General features: G+C 45.8%; 1 protein-coding gene across 28 annotated transcripts in view; it reads right to left on the bottom strand.

The window, feature by feature from the left end:
* MAP2 (microtubule associated protein 2) overlaps positions 1-22251 on the bottom strand; it is a 197092-nt gene that overhangs the window by 139505 nt on the left and 35336 nt on the right. For 16 of the 28 annotated variants that reach the window (XM_040561014.1, XM_040561021.1, XM_040561023.1 and 13 more), the window contains exon 2: positions 15421-15479. The gene's annotated coding sequence lies outside the window, so the exon portion shown is untranslated. Of the gene's footprint in view, positions 1-15420; positions 15486-22251 lie in introns of those variants that run through there. The other 12 variants (XM_040561029.1, XM_040561030.1, XM_040561042.1 and 9 more) reach the window with 1 other exon arrangement.

Genomic DNA, 22251 nt, shown 5'->3' with positions numbered 1-22251 from the left:
ATGCTCCTGCATATCCAAAATCCAGAGCAGAAGGACCCTGGAGCTGACAGACAGCAAACAGCAACATTAACACCCAAGAGTTCTGCCCACAGCCTTAAAAAAAAAAAAAAAAGTCTGATGCAGGAACATAATTGTAGCCATGTACGTAATCCCCCAGAATCAATTTAAGGGGTTGAAAGTTAAGCTTGTACTTGATTATTTTTCTGGAGGGAGGAACTCTATGATTTCCTAAAGCGATGGAAATAACAGCGTTCCAAAGCAATTTTATTTACTTTATCATTTAATGTCCACATTCCTCAGGTTAGCACTTAAGAACTAAATGCCTTTAAACAGTCTACCTGCAGCACTAGCTATTCGATTAATTCAACATTTTCCAGTCATCCACAGTTATTTAAGTGAAAAACAAACAAAAAAACCCACAACAGAATAAAACAGAACACCTTTGGAGTTCACGAATAACAAAAACCGCTTCCTGTTCTTTACCATGTTTTCCACACACACCAGAATATTTGTTGCTAGACTGAAAAGGAATGAGGCCCTTCAGCTCAAAGGGAAATTGCAAAACAGCTCATGGAAGGGGAAAAAAGACACAAAGGAAGAAAAAGAAGGGATTCAGAACAGAAATGTCATCTTGCTAACAACTATTGTTTCTCTATCAAATACTCTCCATTAGCGAGGATGATTCACAGCAAACACCACTTGCACTGCCAGCCTACCCCCAGCAGCACTGAGTCAAAATGATGTGGCAACTCCCAGGACTAATATGAAAGAACCATATGACTCCCTGCAAGGAGATGTCAGCCCCGAGCCCAAGCTGCAGCTGTGCCTAACGAAGAACAGGAGGTGCCCTGGCCCCAGCAGTGCCCCCCAGCACCTCGGCAGGAGGGCAGAAGTCTCACCTCTGCAAATCCGCTGCTCTGATGTGTTGCTGTCATGGTAGCAGAAAAAATTGCCAACATTTCACATGAAAAAGGGCCATTTCGGCACACGCCTTGCTGAATAGAATTTATTTCTTCAAAATATATGGAAGCATTTGTTCACTGAAAACAAGCGTTTAGCAGTTTGAAGGAGCAGTACCAGAGACCAGGAAAATATCCTGAACGCAATTGGACAAACGCAGCACCTTCCCAAGATCAGGGGACCAGATGTGTTCAGCCTAGAGCAGCCGAGTTAATAAATGCTTAAAACAAACCAGGAACCATTCACAACACCGCTGCCGTGGGAGAAATAGGCAACTGCTGCTAGATCTGACTTGTGTGGACCGAGCTTCCCATGCTAAGTGACTGCTGGGGCTAAATTCTCTGCATCTTTTGTCAACTGTTACTACCTATGAGAAACCAGGGCTGCTCACCTTCTTAATTAAATATCTAATTACCTTACTGTGGGCACAAACCAGGGTGACTGCAAGCACCAGAATGCACAGCCACCTTCCTGGAGTCAGGGAACTGTCCCTTTGCTCTGGGTGCATGCTGCATTCTGCTAGTATCTGACTGCAGGACACGCAGCTTTCTTGACTCAGGGGGCAAAAAATTGTGCTTGAGGAAAATACTGATCTTTTCCAAGTAACACCTGTGAAACACTAACCATCACAGCACTGCCTTTTGTATTTCTGGGAATCCGTCTGAATGTCCTTCAAGCAAAGTGTGTACATCCAGTAGTACCTCCAAGCAGCCCACTCTCCAGCACGACGCTAGCTGTTTTCCAAAAGGTTCCCAGATTCCTTGGAAGAAAGTTCAAACAGACTGAGATTGGGATTAAACACACACGTGCCTTGCAGGATGACATGGATGTAACTGCAGCCAGAATTTTCATTAACAGAAAGTGACTGTTCTAAAGGAGCCCCCCCTCACAACTCTACCCTCCTTGGCTCTCCTTTCATTTCCTCACTTCCCCCATACGTTGGGATCTCTTTCAGCGCCTTCACTGACAGCTGGATTCCTCCTGCACCCTCACTGTAAGTCTCCCCAGCTTTATTTGCTAGAGCCAGGTGAACAGCAGACCTCGTACTGCAACTACTTACATGCACACGTGCTTATTCACAAGAAACGTGGTGCACCAACACAGGTGTTTGCAGTAATGCTCTAATCAAACAGGATCAGGATACGCGTTGCCTTCGTGGCTTTTGTTGGTGCCTTTTAAAACTGTACCCTGGCCTGGGTGCAGGAAACAGAGGAACATTATGCCAAACAAACATCCTTTACAAAAAAATAGAAAAAAAAATAGAAAAAAAATAGGCAAAAAAATAAAAAGAAGAAAAAGGTGGTAAAAATAGAACTGGCTGGAAACCAGAGACCACAAGAAGAGCTGGCTTACAGGAAATTGTCCTCATCAGTTACTAGATGGGAAATTTTTTCCCATGTATTACATGGATCACGCAGAGACAGGATGGTTTACACACATGGAAGTGCATTATTGTGGGACAACCTAGCTTGTAGTCCTGTATGGCTGGGGAGAAAGACAGCTGCTGGGTTTTTTTCAGCCCATACCAGCAAATGAGAAAGGATCACAGAAGATGCTTCGTCCGGTGCCTTAGCAAGCTGCAGTTACTGAATTGTAAAATAAAACACTTTGGCCAACATAAAGCATCAAAAAGAAGCCAACAAAACAGTAACAAATACACCCCAAAACACAGGTGTAGGCCCACTGACTTCAGAGGCCCCACGAGGGAGCATTATTCATGGTAATGCCTTGTTTGCTCAAGTCGTAGCACGCCAGTTCATTGCAGAAGTATTACACCTATTTTCACTGTGCCACTCCAATTGAGCTTAATAACATATTACTTAAGCAGGTCTGCAGCTACAGGGAAAGCTTACCTAGTGCCTTTTAATACAGAAATGCTACATTTCCTAACCTGCCAATATGGTGCTTTTGTCACAGAGTACGCAAATGTTTGCACAAACGTGGTTTCCACGATCGAGTCTAACCTGTGAATGAACAGCTAAGTCCCCTCCCCAACGGACAGCTTTTGTGACGTGCAATCAATCACAATTTGGCTCTAATGCCTGGCCAGGACTTCAAGCAGCTTTTACTAGTTACACCCCAGTGCTCTGCAGGCAGCAAAGCGTAGGCTTCTTTCAGAACGTACCAAGTTATTCCCTGACAAGTTGTTTTTGTTTATGCAAGCAGTTGTTCTAATACACACGTAGCAGCAGCACGCCAGCCCCACAGCACGGTAAGTGCATCATTAGCCTGATTTCGGTACAGCTTGAAGTCACCCAGGAAGTCAGTAGCAGGGCTGGGTTTTGAGCACAGCCCACCCCAACGCTATTCTCCTTGTGTTGGTTACAGGGCTGATACGCACACAGAGGTCGTGCCATGCTCTGCCTCACGACGCAGCATCCAAAGCCTGCATGGGCAGAGGGAGTCCTTCCACCACCACAGCCAGCTTTGGATCAACGCTGACATCACGCCGATGAGCAATAAAAGCTGGGACTGCTTTCCAACACTTGCCAAGCTTCCATCAGCTCACTGACTCATTTTATTTCCACTACGTGGCTCAAAATTATCATCCCTAGAAGAAGCACTCAGCAGCACGGACTCGTTAACTCCCCCATCCCCAGCACCTCTTCTCTGTACCTCTTACAGAGCACGTTCCGCCTGCCACATGCACACCAACCAGCACCTTCTTCCCCAAAAACTCCCATCGATGCACTGCACAGGGGGCACCGCAGCAGAGCTCAGCTCTCGTGCAGCCGGCAGGGCCGTGCAGGACCAGCACTTGGCTACAAAACTTAACGGGGCTGCAGCCACTGACACAAAGGCCAAGCTTTGGACCATAAGGATGGACCAGTCCGGGGAAGAAGTTACATAAAATTGCAGAATTTAAACATATAACATGTGAAACATCTGGTCTAGGAAGTCTAGGTAAGTTGACATTCCCTACCTGATTTTGCAGGCCAGATGCAGCATTACTGTCCTCTCTCAGTGCTTGCTCCCAGAATTACATAATGGCAGAAAATTGCAACAATTAAGTTTTAAGACCACTGATATGCTGATTTTACATCCTTCATGGTACTGTCATGCAGCAACTGCTCCTATATATATATATATTTTTAAAACAAGTGTCTTTTCTTGTTTGTATTTTAAAAGAAAAATGTTTTAAAGATGTATCCCATAATATGCGAAAGTGTGTATTTCCCCCAAACGCTCACCATAAAACTTACATTGACAGCTCGGGACAAATAATCAGGTCATAATTTTGCTTGATGAAATCTTCAGCTGTCAGCAGTCAGCAAACAGAGAAGGTGATCTGAAATTTGCTTTTATGAAAAGCCGACAGAAAATCCCAGCTGCTTAGGACACAACACCTCTCCCTTGGCTCTCCATCAGCATTTAAGCCCTGCCCCAGCACTGCTCCCTGTATACAGACAGACGCGTTTACAGAAGCCAGTGCTGAACAGAAAGGCTCTAAGGAGCCTTTACCAACAGTTTTGCACCCATGTAGCCATCAGAAGGCAGACCAGAGGCTCCCAGATCCTTGCAAAGCTCACGTTTGCTGGACTCCCCCTTGCTCCCAGGGCCATGCTGTCTCTACTCCTGTATCATACGAGGCTCTAGAGCCACTACAAGAGACAGTAAAGCCGGAAAGCTGTTAAAATGAACATCCTGACAGAGCACTGAAGTTTTACACTAGTTCTCTACGTGCAGGCCGTGCCATACTAACTTTATCGCAGCAAATTCCCTGTGAATTCAAGCTCCTACATCAGAACAGCCAGTCACTGTCAGCACAATTCTCCTTGTCAAGGACTACGGCAGCACACATCACCTCTGGGATGACAATCAGGGCTCTCGCTGCCCCTGTCCTCCAGCACGGCTCATTTACCTGACTCTGAGCACTGACCTTATGGTCGCTTTTAGTTCCTGGCTGCTGCACTCCCTGCAGCTGCCACTATCCCCAGCCTAACCCCCCGATGGTGAGTAGTCACAGCCTGTGCTCTGCGCTCAGGCAAAATTTTCATCTGCGCTGCCTGATTTGGCATGATTTTCCTAAACTTTGTTACTCCGTCTTGAATAAATTATTTCCTCATCTCTGCATGACTTTGAGTCCTTATCTCTGTCTTTTCCACCCCATCTCCCTCAGCACTCAGGAAGTCTACAGATGCCTCCGCAGCTAACCCGTAAGAACATTCCTGCTATTTACCAGGTTGCCCAAAAAGCAGAATGCTACAGAGGTCTTTGCTCTGCCCCGAGGAGCAGAGGAAAGGTCATGCCTTCCACTGCTTTCCTGATGATAATCCAAGCAATCCTTCCTGTCCAATCTGCAATCAGCAGCCCTGCAGTTTAAAAGTACGTCCCAGCACAACCGCGTTACGTGAGAGCCAGCTGAGAGCCGCAATGGCAGGGCTGCGGGGAGAGCCATGGGGCCGCTCCTCAGGAACGTGGATTTACTTCACAATTCAAATATTTTGTTCTATCTGCCTGGAGAACAAGCTAGGACTAATCTGGCCTGACCAGGTCCTAAGCGCTTTCTTTAGCATAACAACTTGTTTCTGCTCTGCTCAGAGGGGTCTGTTTTCGGAGTCCTAAGGTAGATGATGGTCTCCTGACACCTGTTAATCCTGTGAAAGTTGATAGGAAGAAAATATTGTTGGTTAAAGTCTCCTGAGAGTCTCTTCATTACATGTGCACCTCCAAATGCTAAACTCGGACTTCCTTCCCTCCCTTCCCCATGGCTTCCAAATCCACACATCATTGCTGAACCTGTACCTGAATCTTATCTTCCAACTGCCATATGAAGCTAATTAGGAAGCACTTCTACCTCCTAATGAAGGCAGATACAGGGAGGGCAGTGTCTGTGTGTCATTAGAGAAAGACATAGAGACCACCCCTTCGCCTCACAGCAAGGGTTCAGCTACACCCAGCTGGCTGCCGGGCTGAGCCATGGCACCCTCTGCTTGAAGGCTCTACAAGATGCTCCCCCTGCTCCTGCTCCAAAGGCTCTGCAGGGCTCTGTGCAAAGGGCAGACACAGGATCCGCAGACAGGACAGCAATATTTTGAGACCTGTAGGGCTAAGATTGTTTTTTCCCCCACTCAACATCTCCAAACCAATACTTAACACAGAAAGATAGCCCCCAGCTTTTGGAAAACTCTGTCACTCCGCTTTGTCTGTACGGCCATCCACTTCTCTTTTTTCCTGCAAGAGCAAGTTGAATCCACAAAGTTATGCGCTTTAAAAATGCCCCAAACCCACAAATCACAGTCGCTGTGCCCAGGCATGCGATTCTTAACCACAGTAAGGTTGTTTGAGGCTTTTCCTCTCTTCTGCACTGACACTAACTCTGCAGATTAAAAATCAAGTGCAAATTGCTTCTTCTGCAAACAGACTTCACGAGAACTGGGCGACCTCCAGGCTCAGCTTCGTTCTGTACCTACGAGGCAGGTCCCAGAAGGGCTAGCTGCTGCCCTCACACCTCCCCTGCCTGGTTTCTCCCCTTAACAGAGTTGTAAGTACAGCAACAAGACCCAGGCACACTCAGAGCAGCTCTAAGATCCCACATTTTTGCAACGCCGATCTTTGTCGTCAGACACAGGCCGGAGAAAGGAGCTCTGGCAACATCACATGGAGCTGGACCCTTCTCAGGGAGCCCTTCACCCTTCCCTCGTAGGCAGGTGCTCATTTGGGTGGCAGGGCAGCAGAGGAGCGCTCCAAAAGCCTCCAAGAAGGCTGGTCACAACGAGGAGGTCACACGACTGCCTGACATAGCGCAGCTCAAGCAGCAGACAGATGACGTTTGTGCTGGGGTATGCCTGAAGAAACTGCAGCTGAAAGAAGCCTGCTACAAGTACGTCAGTGGCCGGCGTCTGGGATCTGTCAGACAAATGCTGCTCCCAAAAGAAGCGCTTGCATCGTCATACCTCATCTTTTCAGCCACAAAGGCAGCAGGCATTTCCACACGTGACAGAAGCGCCCCTTATGCCAGCCGAGTCTTTTGCTCTTCCCCCAGCAGCAGGACTCACTGAGGATGGGGGGGTGAAGTCAGCATGAAGAAACAAATCCTGGCCCTGATTGCTGTCTCAATAAAATAGACAGGTTCGTCCCTACCCCCTGCAGGCAAAAACAGGCTACAGGATTTTTCTGAACTGCAAGTAGTTTTATTATTTTTTGTCAATGATTATTAGTGCTGTAGAAACAGAATGAACAACTCTGGTTTGGGTCTGAAAACTTAAAAATGAAATGTGCTCTTCCCTCTGCTGCACTTGTAAAAACAGAATAATTTTTGTCTACTCACAGGAAGACCTGACAGCCATTAAAATAATAAAAAGGAAGGAATTAGCCAATGATGGGCAGAACCAAACGACAAGAGTCCCTACACTACAGTAGTTTTATGAGACTTGCTGCTTCTGTCTCACACACATTGACAAATGAATGCTGAAAGCAATTTTACATCTCTTTCTGTCAGCACCCGAGACACCTAATAAATCCCAAGATGCAGAAAACACCCAGAAGGCTTTTTTCTGTTTGTCTTGGCTGCATAATTACAGGCAGCAGTTACTACACTAATGCTACCTCCCCTTCTGCCCTTGCAGAAATAATAGGCAAACAACGTGAAAAACACAAAAGACACCAGCAGAAAACCTAATTGCTCCGTTTTGAGTAAACACAGGACATCTTTCAGGCATCTGTCTGGCTTGTACAGGGTCTGGTGCTATTCTTTATAGAACGGCTTGATCCGTTGTAATTCATTTTCTTAAGTGGTTCATTTGCATAAGTCCATGAGACACCTGACAGCAGGCAAAGAGCAGCCGCAGCAGCAGGTGCTGCGCTGATCCCAGCCCTTGGTGCTGATTAATACCGGCAGAGATGCTGGTCCCAAGGAATACACAAACGCTGCCTGTAGCCCCCCCTATTTTGTTGGCCCGGTACCTCACTCTGTGCACAAAGGGGCTTCCTTTTCATCCCCACGCAACATGGCAAAGCCAAGGGGCTTCCGCTGCCCACACAGTCTGCAACAGAGCTCAGAGGTACTGCAAAGAGAAAAAGACGGGAGGTCCAGACCCCGCTGGTAAAGCTTTTGAGGGCTTCAGGAAGGCCAGACTTCACACGGTGAAACATGAATGCCATATGGAAAGCAAAAACAATTTGTGGAGATCTGATGCACTGATCCCTGTGAACCAAAGCTGGGTCCTGGTACCACAAGCCCAGCTGGCTCTTGTTTCCCTTTGGTGGGCACTGCATTCCCAGGCAGTCTGACTGGCCTTACGAGAGCCTGCCCCCGAAGAAAGCACCCCGCCAGCACACGATGGCTCTTACCACCACCATCTGAGACCAGCAGGAACGAGACCAGCACGGAGCCTTTCCCGTTGCTACGTTACAGATGTTGCTCGGTGCCTCTCATGTGCATTTCTGAGGCTCGAGAGACTGTTTGCCGGCTGTTATGAATGCATGTGGGTGCACATCTACGGAAACCAGCGGAGCTACAGCAATTTCAGAGGTAAATAAGCATCTGGGCCCGATGCTTCTAGCTTCCTAGCACAAACAACGCACACAACTGCGTTCCGACATAAAGAGCTTCAGCACAGCAACCTTCAGTCTCAGCTCTTATCAGGAAAATGTGTACTAGTGAATATGGAAATGCAATTCTGACTGATCCTGCCAGTATTTAGAAGTCCGAGCTTTCTCGACCTGACCCCACAGCTTACCCATGAAACTTACCTTTGCTCTTGCTTGAGCAACACAACAGCTTTTCATCCAAAGCAACCGCTTCCTACCTGATGAGTTGGGGTTCACGTTTTCTCCTTCCGAGCACGTTATAACGCAACTCAGACACATGCACCTGTTCTAGTTATAAAACAAACAAGTTCATACACATACGTGCCCTTATTGTGACTGTTTGCACTTCGGAGCTTTTTCTTAGCTGTTAGGTCAGGATAAGCTGGCAATTAGGATGTATTGTAGCACAGACCCCTGTGCAACAGTGGTTAAAGAAGGACATAGACTCCTAACCAAATATTTTCTTCTCTTTTGTCAGGAGCACAGCATTAGGAGGTCCCATTCAAGCACAACCAGAGCTTTCCAAGCACAGTGCGTATGAGGAAATCAACAGAGCAACGCCAAGACCTCTCCTGGGCTCTTTAGCTCCTGCTACACCACAGAAAGGCACATAGAGGGAGCTAAAACAGGATTTGTCTTCACTCATCCACACAAGATTCAGACACACACTCTGTACTGGTTGTTACAGTCCCACCAGCACGAAGAGAAATACATGAGTCCCCAAAAATCAGACCATCCTTCCCAACCAGGTGGGATGACTCACACTTCAGATGTGCCCAAGTTCCTTCGTTCCTTTGCAGCAGGGGGACTCCCAGATTTTACTTTTGTTTTCCATCTGGCAGTGACTTGGCCAAGACTAGATGGGAAATTGTGGACAGGAAGATCACTCCCAGGTGTCTCAGTTCCTACACTTATATTCCCCCTGCTGAATCAACCTGCGTTCCCTAGAAGCATAGGGCTGACTTGATTTCATCAGAATTTGAGACACCAGTCCTAAACAGACTAGGAATTATAAACCCAGTGGCTTGACAAACAGATGCTTCTGAAACACACAAACATCCTGAGAGGAGGTAACAGAAAACGTACGATTTGTGTATCCTCAAGTGTGTTGTGTGTTTAGTTCTTCATGCAGTAAAATAGCCAGATGATGATAATAGCAAAAGGATAAATCAGTTCCAAGTGAAAACAGTGCGGTTTCGCATGAAAGTTATACAATTAAGTACTTCCTGGCCTTACACATAACTCAGACAAGGGAGCCAAAGCTCAGACAAATGAACTGAATTCTACAATCCACCTTTCAAGTCTGAAATAAGCATTTGGTGAACATCTCCCATTCACACGTGCAATTCCCCGTGCTTCCAAGGTGAGCACCAACACTGAAAGAGATGGTGTTATACCTCCAGAGAGTGAGATGTTGCTTATGCCAGCAGCAGTTAACAGCTGAAAGAAGAAAAATGACCCCTTCTTCTAATGAAGAAGGATACTTATAGGCCTGGACACAAGGAAAAATTGACATTACCTTCAGCAGAGCTGCTGTGAGACCCTTCATGGTGCCCCATCAGATGTAACTTTGACCCTGGTTCTGTTGGTACTGCTATCAGTGGAAAAAAGCTAGAGCCGACTTCATGGGAACAATGAAAGACTCTTGACATAACATCTAGTGACCAGTGATAGTTCCAGAAAGGTATGAGGATATGAGGAACGGAGATAAAAATCTATGAACAGGATATGAGCCGGGACTGTAAGTAACAGAAAAGCTTCCATTCATAAGTGGTACACACTGAAATGCTCTCCCCACACACAACGAAACATCCTCGAGTCATAAAAGGCATTACAGTCACTGAGCTCAAAGGCTGGAAGTGAAGCAAGCCTTGTAGATAAAGATAACATCTACAGCTGGAAGAAAAAAAAAAAACTAAGAAAAGCTTTTGGGAATAGAAACCTTTATCCAGGTCTACACCACTCACATACAAACTTGGCTGTTCTTTTTCCTGCTCTATCAGATAATCTAATTAAAGATGTTTTCCCTCCCAGAAGAAACTTGTCTTGCTTAATTTAAACTTTCCAGGTTAGAATTAAAGGGCATAACACCTCTTCTTTAACACTGGCTCAGAAGACGTCACTGCTGTATTACACAGCAAGGGCCTGGCTCCTGCTCCCAATGAAGTGAAGAGCCAAAGTCCCAACCATGCCAACGAAGAAGGTCCTAACCAAGACTATTCCCCTACTGCCTCCCAACCTCCTGCTACGGCTCACGTGGTAACAAGGGAGGTTTCTACCCCACTGAACTACTAAAACAAGGATTAAAAAAAAAACAGTATAGTAAGGGCCCACTGGCTGGTCAAGTAATTTATTCCACATAAGTGAACTGCATCAGATAGTGAAGATTTAGCATTAAGCAGAAGCAGATGTTTGCAGTTCTACAATATGCTGTTTCCTTTAAAAAGAAAGGACATGTTGTGTACCACCTGCTCTCATTTGCTGTTTTGTTTTTTTTTTGTTGTTTCTTTTTTTTCCTCCTCAATACATTGCTGGCAATGGAATTAGTCATTAATAACAGCCCACAACCACTTACTTGGTTAACTAACCAGCACTCGGGAGCTGCTGGTGTCAAGAAGAACAACTTCCTCGGATACTCCCTCAATAAATATTTTTCTGGCCCTGCCTCTGGGTCTCACATCTGGTGTTTGGTAGAATACGAACTCTACGAACTCAAGCATTTGCCGTCACACAGAAAACTGCTGCTTTTTCAACTCTGCCTCTTTATATACTGTCCGTAATCTCAGGCAATGAAAAACAAAGCTGGCCTTAAAAAGAGGCCACGCCTATTTCTGTGTACATATAACCTCAGTCCTTGAAGATACCAGGGCACAGGGCTTCGGACAGGCTGAAGGCCCAGAGGCACCTGCAAGAACAAAAGCAAGCCCGTGCTTCTGCTGAGCAGTAGTGACACACTTGTGCTGACTTCAGCATTGCCACGCCACCCAGAAAGCCATCAGAGCCCATCCTGCGAGCACAGCTGGTTCTGAGCCATATGGGTGCCAGCTGGCCTCCCTGCACCAGAGGGGAAAGATCCTACATCCATAACCCTCCTTCAACACTTCCTACTTGCCTTCCTCCCTGGCACACATCCTAGGGCGAACGGGTGTCCCTGGTCCCCATCCTACCCTCAGCTTTCCCAGGAGGCAGGCTTCAGGCCCTTCCAGCTCTCCAGGTACCACCACGGGGAGCGCCGCACAGGTCCGCAAGGTAGGGCTGGTTAACGGCACAGCGGGATGGCCTCGTTCCTGAGCGCCCCGCTGGATGCGGCCCAGAACACGTGTTTGGCTAACCCGTCAGGGTCCTGGCCAGACCACGGCTCTCCTGCAGCATGCTGCACGTCCCAGCCACGTGCTGCTGGGGGCAAACACTGCGAGACCTCCAGACGGAGAAACTCTGCCTCTCTGCCCCCACACAGTTCCTACGAGAGGAGCACTGGGAACAACAATATAAGGAGCACTTCCTATCAACTGGATTTTTTTCCTGTAAGCTCAAGTTCCTTGTGACTTCTACACGCACAGCCAAGGTTCATTTTAAATAGCTCCTGCCTCACATGACAGAAAGCATACTCTCTTTCTAGCCAAGGTATTTAACATCAAACCAAGCGATGCTGAATAAGATGGTAATGACTTCAACAGGGAAGCTCTTTTCCTTTTCTTTTTTAAAGTGGCACAGAGAACATCACACATAAAATGCGTAAGAGAGAAAGGAGTCGGCCTGAGCATTACATCCTTGTTGGACTGTCCCCACTCCCCGGTAGCACACGGGGATGATTACCCTCCTACAGGAGCCTCCTCACAGTTTCTGCCCCCAGAAGTAGAGTGAGAGAGACTGGTAGTGATGAATCTACACTAGGAGATCCATAAAACAACTTGGTGTGTTATCCTACACTGGCAACTAGAGACCCAGTACACTCTGGAGCGATGACACTTGGATGTCTGCAAGAGAGCGGGTACCTTCTTCCAATCATTTATTTGCAGCAGTACAGGCAGGCCACTTTTACGAGATAAATGGCCCCAAACAGCAGTGGTTTTCAAGACAGAAGCTGAAAAGACTCCATAGCATTAGTGGTGATCACAGTTGACGTATCACTCTTCACAGCCTAGAGGTAAACACTCAGCTACCTCTCCTGCTGTTTACAGGACTTTTAAAACACCAGCTCACTCAGTTCCTTCATACTTCACAGCTGACAGAGAAGAGGTCTGTGAAAACCAAAAGCTTTCTTTAGATTCATGGAAGGAGAAAGGTTCAACCGCACATGACCTCAACAGACCTCCAAAGGTGCAGATCTGCAGACTGCTCTCAGCTGAAGGAGAGCAGGGTGAGCATGTACCTTGCAAGCAGTATCTACACACAAGGGCCTAACATTAAGTAAGGTTATGCAGGTCTTGGAGCTTCTGTAAAAAGTCTCTTCCATACCACTTGGAAATTAACCATGAATTGGTACAGGTCTGGAAATTATTTCCTATGCATATTAACATTCTTCCAGTTAAATGTTCTGATAAGATTTAAAAATACAATTTTGTTGCATGCTTCGATTTTATTTTTCAGATTCTCAGTCAAACACAGCTGTCACACATTTCACACTTTGTTTTGAAGCTGTGGGTTTCATTGCCACACAAGTATGAAAAATTAAGTAACATTTAGGTTTGTTTTGTGCCTGAGCTTGCAGAGACAGGCCTGAGACAAACTGTCTTGCTTTCATTCCTTTGCGCAAGAAATACAACAACAAGCAAGGAGAAGGAAGATGCTTTGGGGCAGTCCGGAAAGTAATGAAAGAGTCAGACCAAGAAATGGGTGAAGATTTTTTCAGTGCCATCACATGGGCTGTCTAAAAGGTTAAGAGAGCATCATAAGGAAGGCTATCAAGACGAAAGCGAGAGCTGAACACTTAGCATGCTGTGACAACAAAGTAACATCATCTGAACATGGCTTAGATATACCTGGCAGAAGGAAAGAACAGTATCAAGGAGAACCCCCACCAAAATTCAACATTTAAAATGCTTATTCAGCCTTGGTTTGGGGCTGTTCCTGCAGCCTGCACTGTCTCAAACTTAATGATTCTATGATCAGCTTACGAAAATGGGATTTAGGCAACTAATTATGCAAAGATTTTTTGCTTTCCACTTAACGCAGGAACACAACTTCTCCCCATGGTAACCTGTGAGCAGCTCAAACAGCTGGAAGTACCCGTGTTCTGCTGTTTGTCACTGGCAGAATTGGATTACCACTTTTTTCTAAGAGCAGATGGGAGGATGGGAGTTCACCTAACCCTTTCAGCCAACAGCTCACCTGCCGGCACTGACTTTCCCGGTTACAGACACCACTGTTTGTGAAGAGCCTTTGGTGGGAGTAGACAGCATATTTGACACCTGCCACCAGAACTCCTAAAGCTCAGACTTGCACTAGTGAATTGAAAAGCAGAATGAACTCTCCTCCACTTCACTGCTGCTCTTTGCAAAGAGCACCAAACAAATAGCTCTGTCTACGCTTTAAGCCTAGATCCTCAGCCCCCTCTCCCCATCCGACTTATTGGACTTCACTTCATCACAGCTTTCAAAGTCCTAGCTCTCACTAATCATTTACCTTCTCTCCTAATGCATCACACACAATGCACTGAAAAGTCCTGACATGCAGAGACTGACAAGGAGCAACTAAAAAGCAACTAAACCTTGCACTCACTGAAATCTCCTTGTCACAGCAAACGACAACCAGAGACACTTTTATCCCCAAGATTTGCTAGGACCAACTCACATGTGGCCATTTAGTCTCAGAGGTAAGCCTACTCCAGATATCTACAGAAAGAAAAAGATCCGTTCCCTTAGACGTAGGAAAAAGATCTATGACTTCCAAGAGAGAAAAAAGGGGTTACAGTAAGAGGAGCAACACTGCAGCAAGAAGAAACTGCCCCCAGCACACAGACCCAGGCAACACATGCCCCAGTTTTTACTGCATTCTGCCCCCTAGCAAGAAAGAGAGCAAGAAGCAGCTCCAGGGAAAAGAAAAAAGGAAGAAAATGCACAGAACTCTAACCTAATAATGGCTATGCAGTGTCACCAGATAAGCATGGTGCTTGAAAACTTCAAGTAGATCAGTATTCTTGGCTGAAGAAAAAAGATCAAATAATTGTGCTTGCAACAACCACTGGATAAAGTGAAAATGGTATTTCCCACTTCTGTGTGTTATTTTTCACTTGTGCTGTTCAGACAACCAAAAGCTGTCTGCACCCATTACATAAGCCTTCCTCTAAACAGCTAATACCAGGGTGCAGTGGGAAATCCATGTATCAGCATTTTTTTTTCCATTTGTGCCGTGTTGTTTATGGAATATTCACATCTGCAACCTCAACAAAACATTTCAACAAAGCAGAGGAACAATTCCTCAAAGTAGGTGAGCACGTGGGGACTGACAGACAAGTAACCAGCCCGTGTTGCAGAGAACATTGTTGGCAACCACAACCCCTAAATGTGAAACGTGAGAAGAGAAAAATGCGACATCAGATTGAGCTCGCAGTGCTTATACTCGGCAGCACTGGCATTTGGATAGCTCAACTCGCACCGCAAGTAGGTCATTTCCTACAGAAAACAAACACCAGCACCAAAAAAAAAGTTGGCAACACTTCAGTGAGTTTTTCTTTTCACTTAAGTTCTCTACCTCTGCGCCACCAACTCTGCTGTACAGCCCAGAAAGTGTACTCATTGTCCTTGTTTAAACCACCATCAAAATACATTAACACGCACGCGGGCAGAGGAATCCTGTCAAACTATTTTGCTGCTTGAACAAGCCACAGACACTCGCTAAGCAATCCAATCTGGTAAAGTCAGAGATGTGCACCACTGCCAGTGCTCTGAACAACTGATAGGAAACCAACAGAAACAGAAAACCCACCTTTTGGTGTAGTTGTCACGTTGTCAGTCACAGGATGTGTTAGTTCAGGTTTCCACAATCTGAAACAAAGAAAACCCTCCAGTTAGTGACAGCTTTTAAAGGGAGAAGAATTTTTTTTAAATGAATTAAAGACTTGTGAATTGCAGCCTGTGATTAACAAAATAACTTCCTCCCCTGCTCTTGGTAACATCCAAAGTTACACCAAATTCACCTTTCCAGCCACTAGAACCACTCCTGCCATCTTAGATGACATTCCTTGATATGCATCAGAGCACATCCCACTGAGGAGGCTAGATTCTTCAGAATGCCTGTTCTTGTATAAAGTCAACATCCACAGAAAAACAGATTCCAGTGAAACATGGGCTACACTGATGGCTTCTATTAGGACCAAAGTTTCACATAAAAAACTAAATTCCTTCTTACAGAAAGGAGATTATCTGCAAGCAGAAGACTTATGTATCTGGGTTTACCAACAATGATTCACCAAAAAAAAAAAAAAAAAAACACAAAGATGGTAACACCAAAACCCAAAAGTACAGAGAATCTGCAAACAAAGAGCATAGATAATATGACAGTTTACCAAAAGCTTCATTTTTTTTTTCCCCAAGGAATCCCAGTTATACCACACAATAAGAGAAGAGATGCTTATTAAGCTGCAGACCAGTGTGATGGGGCCTATAAACCAGAGTTCACCGACCACAGCAAAGCAGCAGCGGGGAATTGCTGCTGAGCAGTTGCAGAGAACTCTGGTGCTACAGCTGTTTCTGGCACGTCCTTAATTACTCTGTGCTCTAGGTGCTACCATATCTTAAACTGGGTATACTATTGCAGCAGCATAAATGAGGATTAATTACTGCTTTGCAAGTCCTGAGAGAGGCTGGGCAGGGGTGAAGCACCTATAAAGTGCAAAATGTTATTTACAAAGTGCATTGAACTGCCTAAGCAGGAGGGTGAGCAGACAGAATTCTCTTCCCAGCTTCAAGCCAACAGCAAGCAAAAAGCCCATTTTCCAGTGCTATCACTCTTAATCGACGTGTACCCTACCTGAAGGATTAACTTCTACCCAAACAAGGCTAACAAATCGCAGCTGAACAAAGCTATATTCAATATTCACTGCTTGACAGGGAAAAGGTAGGGAGAGGATAAATGCCAGCAGGATGTAACACTTTGTACTTTTAGTCAACTTTGCCATGTCTCACCGTACCCATGAGTGTAGAATTGTCAATGAAAGCAACAGAAGCCTTGCCAATGACTCCATCAAACTCAGAATCAAAGCATAAAGAAAGGAAATTAAAGGCACATTCGGTGCCTGCCTTGCCAAAGTTAGCACAAGGCATGGGCTGAATCAGGAGCAGAAAGCAAGGACCCCCTCCCTACCTTCTGCTTTTAAGAATGGGGAATGCTTTTTAAGAATGGGGACTTTCTGATAACAAAGAAGAGAAAATTTGTATTGCACACTGCTGTCATAATTGAGGAAAAAATGAAGGCAAAATCAGGAGAAAAGTGGAAGAAAACAGCTATTTCTTCTTTCCTCCCATTACCAGAAAATAAAAAGTCAGTTCTTACAATGCTCTGGCCAGGCGTGGTCCCTATTATCTGTGGTTAATTCCGTATGTCTGAGAAGGCAATCAGCCCTAAGCCGGTTAGACTTGCTAAATGAGATTTGTCTACAGCCCCACGCCCAGGTGCAGCGTCACGCACCAAAGATTCGGTGTTCTTAGGAAGATGCCACTTGTCCAGACACTGCTGCTAATGGCCAGCAGCACGCAACCACCTAATGCCTTGCACAGAATATTCCCTTCTTGAGCAAAACCCCATTTGGCACCTCCTAAGCTCCAAGGAGCCCCCAGCCCATGCCCAAAGGGAGACAAGAGTAGGGCCAGTACCAGCAGGCTCCCTTCTGCGAAGTTTCTGATGAGCATATGATGGAGAAGTCCGTGAGGCCAATGTCTCCAGCAAGCAGAACTTCCAGCATCTTTATGGACTGATCCGCAATGTCAGAGACTCTAGCTTCATCCTAGTATCTTGGGTAACGATAAAAGGGATACAGAGTGTTGCTAGCAAGGTAACATGGCTGTGACACACAGACCAGACATACTCCTTGGGTTCAGTTACACTGTAAATCCTGCTTTGGAAACCTCAATGGATTTCTAGAATCACAGCCCTGACTTGCACAGCCTGCGGTGAACACCCAGGACATGTTTAGGAAAAGACTGCTAATAAATAAAAGTACCGTGCCAATTGCTTGACTCAGACAAAAAACTATTAGCACTGCTACATGTTGGCATTTTGTCCTCTGAATGCTTGCTGGCTAATAAAATCAGGTGTTTTTAAATGATAAGCCTGTATTGAATAGATTATCTACCCCTTTCCTGTAACTACAGTGGCATTTGCTAATGGTGTCAGCTTTTATGTGAAGTCAGTGTTCCTGCAAGGAATCCCACTGCCATAGGCGGGTAGCGAAGTCTTTCATTAGCCACAATCCACCCTTCAGCCTACACAAGCTCTGAGAAATGTGCGTGCACCACGAAGGGAGGTTTGTTTATCCAAATTATCCCAGCTGGACACATCAACAACATCTCACATCTGGGTGCATTTCATTTCTGTAGGTGCAGTTAGTTACGGCTAAATGAGGGACTCTGAACATCTGAAGGCAGAAGATGGACTGGGTAACGGTGATCATGAAGTGGCAGCACCAGCTATTCCGACAGGAGGAAGGAAAAGCACGGCTGATTCAGGATACTGAAAGACAGATTTCAAGCAGCTCTGCACAGGTCAGCAGTGCCTCATGAGAGGCCAGACAAGTGCTGAAGAACTAATAAAGACACAAAGGTAGACTACTCTGTGGCACAGGAAAGCTGGGATCAAGTAATTATACTGCAAACCAAAGCAGAGAAGGAGATGTGTAAGGAATATTAAGAAGAGACTCGTGCTGATAAGTTAGCTGGACAACAGTAAGTTTATCCATGGTTATTTAAAAACCAAAACTGTCGTGGAAGGAACAACTGCAAACTCACGAGAGATGGGAGAAGTCCCACAGTGCTGCCTGAAGGTGACACAGGGTCACCTGAGCAGGGCACAGAAGGGTGACAACCCAGAGACCTAGAGACCGGTCAGCCTAACTCAGATTCCTGAAACAAATTGTTACCCCATTGTAAATACTCAAAAGATGGTCAGACAATCAAAACCAAAACTGTTTTATTAAAAGACGCAAACTGGTCTACTCTGGTTTTCTTTTACAGTATAACACTTACTGGAAAAAAGTGTAGCACAAACATGCTATGCTCTGCAGGGGCTTGAATGGCTTCTCAGAGGGGCTGGGCTGCTGGTCAGCTGAAAGCACCGAGCAGCGAGAGTTTGCAGGCATTTCACTAAATTGTCAGAAATCAACACTGCAAAATTCAGTGATGCAAAGCACTGCAGTGCTTAGAAGAAACAAGAGGGGAGGCCAGCACTGACAGCAACCCTGCGAGACCACTGCCGTGCTTGCTGCCAACAGAGCAGCTAGCTTGTTAGTACGTTGGACATGCAACCTCTGGAAAAAATCAAATGTCTTGATACAAAATGTTCCTGCTCTTGCGCTGCAGGGAACTGCCCTAGCAGAGGCAGCAAGAAGACACGTTTCAGCACACAGCTTCTTCCACCAGCATCTTAGCTGAAGCCCAAGAGGCTGAGCCCAGGTACAAGACTTCACACAGGAGCAGCTGGGGTGCAAACCCACACTCCTCCGCTGTGCTTACTCCTAGGCGGAGGCAAGTCACATCCTGCAGGAAAGCCAAGCGAGCAACTGGATATTCGGCTTCCACAGACGTTTTCCAGAGTTGTTCTGTCAGAGCCGTCACCCTAGCACTGGTACCGCTGATCTGTGACACAGACATGCCTTAACACAGGACATAATCCTCCGAAGCATAAAGCTAGCAGTTGTTGAACATGTCGGAAAGACTTGCAAAGGAGATTGATGCTAATCTAACTAAATTAGATACTGAAGCACAGTACGCCACCTTCACCGGGCAGTCTAAAAAACCAGGTAAACAGGACAAGGATATCTCAGGGAACCTCCCTCCACAACAGAGGTCTGCTTTGTCTTCTTGTGATTCCTTCCTGCCTCGCACATTTACCTTTCTTTCATCTGCCTGCTGCAGAAAATGGACAGCCTGAGATTTTGTTGCTCGCCTGCCTGCATGTGATGAAGCCGAGCGGCAGGAGCTGTAGACATACTCTGAAGGTCTCGTCCCTCGCAACACCCTAGGTTAATTCACATTTCAGACTGAGGTTCACATTTGAAGCATACTGCTGCAGCTCACTTAGAGCAATCTGTGTGAGGAGAGAACAAATGCATCTTTTGTTTCGTGAAAAAGTCAGAAATTTCAAAGCGTATTTCATCTGTAATTGGAGCAGGACTGTTCCTCATCTGCTGGGGTACTTTTGATACTGGCTCTTGCCACATCTCACAGAATAAAAAGTTTAAATGAGTTCTAAAAATCCCAGAATATTTCAGATTGTTTACACATGAAAAATGATCTATGGCTCAGAGCGAGAGAGGTGAATAACACAGCAGATATGTGGGGCATCTTCCCTGCTGTGCAGAAGAGGAGCAGACACACATCGGGTACGGTTAATGGAAGCTGAGAGCCTAGTTTCCCAGGAGCTATATGGCACACATACCCTTTCAGCTTTCATCTCCCGGTTTCAGGGACAGGAATTCTCACCAAAAGTACGCTGCATGCTGTCTGTGCTGCTGCAGCAACAGAACCTCAGAGCTTCTGTTTGGTCCTCTGACTGTTCCTGTTATCCTTTTGCCATTTTTTGAGGCTTGGACACATTTTCAAGATGTGACTCAATGCACTGCAAGGGAAAAAAGGGTGCAAGAAAATATGTAACAAAAGGAATGACTTGATTTTCAAGAGCAATCAGTGTTGCTCCAGCTCTTCTCCTATTCAAGTGAGTCCTACATCCTCTTGTGACAAGGCACTTCTGATAATCTGAACCTGCCAATTCCTAAGTGCTTCCAGTTCTCATTCATAGGCAACATCTTTCTCATAGCACTGATGATTTCCAGGGAGCTTATCCTGGATTTATATGGTTGCAAGTAAATTTAACCACATCCTTTTATTACCTGCTTAGCCAATTCCCAGTTTATTGGCATTAACACTGCACGAGGTAACACAGTTGGAAGCTTTCAGTGAAAGGGGAATTATCCCAAACCTTTTTCTCTTCCATAGCATTTAACACCCAGAAGTCTGACCTGGAGCCAGGACAGATGAGCGAAGCTCAAACTGCCCAATGCCACAGATTCACAGCTGCTAAGAACCAGCCTAGGACACACACCTGGACCACAGGACAGACACAGCCTAAGGTGTCAGAAGGGGCACGCAGCAACGAAACGAACATTTCTGTCCTACAGGCAACGTGAAAACAGAGGAGTTTAGATCTCGAACCACAGGAAGAAATGCTGGCTGACTTTTCCACAGATGGCTGTGGCCACAACAGCCTTGACCAGCAGCCAAACACTACTAAGTGCCTTTGAACAAACACAGCACCCTCCTGCTGAAAGCTTAAATGCTGTTAACTTAAATGAGAGGTACACCTCTGAGAAACAAGTATTTTTGAGCAGAGGACTGTGCTTGTCCTCATGGCTGAGGATCCAGGCTGAACTGCCAGCATTCACCCTTCAGCAGTCACCATTATTTACAAACAGATGCACTACCAATGTAAAGCAAGAGGAAAAAACACCACACAACTTTTAGTTCATTTAAAGATGACACAAGGAAGAAGCTTGCAAATTTGCTTCCAAACCAGGTATCTGGGATTTCCGTGACTTAATTTATTAGCACAGTCATGCCAAAACTTTTAGGATAGGGGCACAGCAATTTTACAGAGATTTCTTTCCTTTCAAAGGGAAAGATCCCCCAGACCACAGCAACAGCCAGATGCTTTTCGCTCATGGAAGAGTGATTTGGACTGAACTTGCATGTACAGCACAAGAAACCCTTTTCTGCTATGACGGAGGCACGGAGTGCCCAAGCACCCGCTGCACCTGCCCGCACTGCCCCGGGGCAGGGCACAGGAAAGCGCTGCACGCAGCCGCCTCCACAGCTCGCAGCGAGAAACGCCAACAAAGCCAGACTCAGGGGGACGTGCAGCGTGTTGAGTCACATCTTGCAAACGTGTCCAAGCCTTAAAAATGGTGAAAGGATAACAGGATCAGTCAAAGAAACAAAGAGAAGCTTTGAGATACTTTTGATACTGGCTCTTACCACAACTCATGAAATTAAAAGTTTAAATGAGTTCTAAAAATCAGCTGGAATAAGGACAGGTACAGGCACCAGAAACTTTGGGAGACTTCTCAGAACGGAAAGGGATGCGTGCTCCAGCACGTGACAACCCCGGTTGCCTTCTGTTCAGCACCGCTCAGCACCCTACCCATCACCGCCTCAACAACAGGAGGGGACCCCAGCTGCTCCGTGACTCTCAGCGAGCTGTCGAGAAAAAAAAAAAACTCCTCAAGAACTACCAGAGGCAGATTCTTTTCAACAAGCAGCAAGTTATAGAAGGATATAAAGCAAAGCTTGGATAAGAGAGAAGAATCAAAACAGCAGCCAAATTATGCTCGTTTCTAAAAATCAGTCTGACTTAAGGCTTTCTATTGGAAATCAATGAGGGTTTTTCAGCAGTTTCTAAGTGTTGCAATTATGAAGATTTACTTTGTGGAAATGAATTTTTCTTAATGGGCCAGCAGATCAATTCAATCTATAGAAGCCTTTCAGATCAGAAACACTCAAATGGGGATGGGGAAATCAGCATGGAGGTGGGAAAAGGATGGCCTGAAAG

This window comes from Cygnus olor, chromosome 6 (genome assembly GCF_009769625.2).
Source record: "Cygnus olor isolate bCygOlo1 chromosome 6, bCygOlo1.pri.v2, whole genome shotgun sequence".
Lineage (NCBI taxonomy): Eukaryota > Metazoa > Chordata > Aves > Anseriformes > Anatidae > Cygnus > Cygnus olor.
The sequence above is the reverse complement of the archived record's forward strand: the minus strand, read 5'-3'. Positions and strand labels throughout refer to the sequence as shown.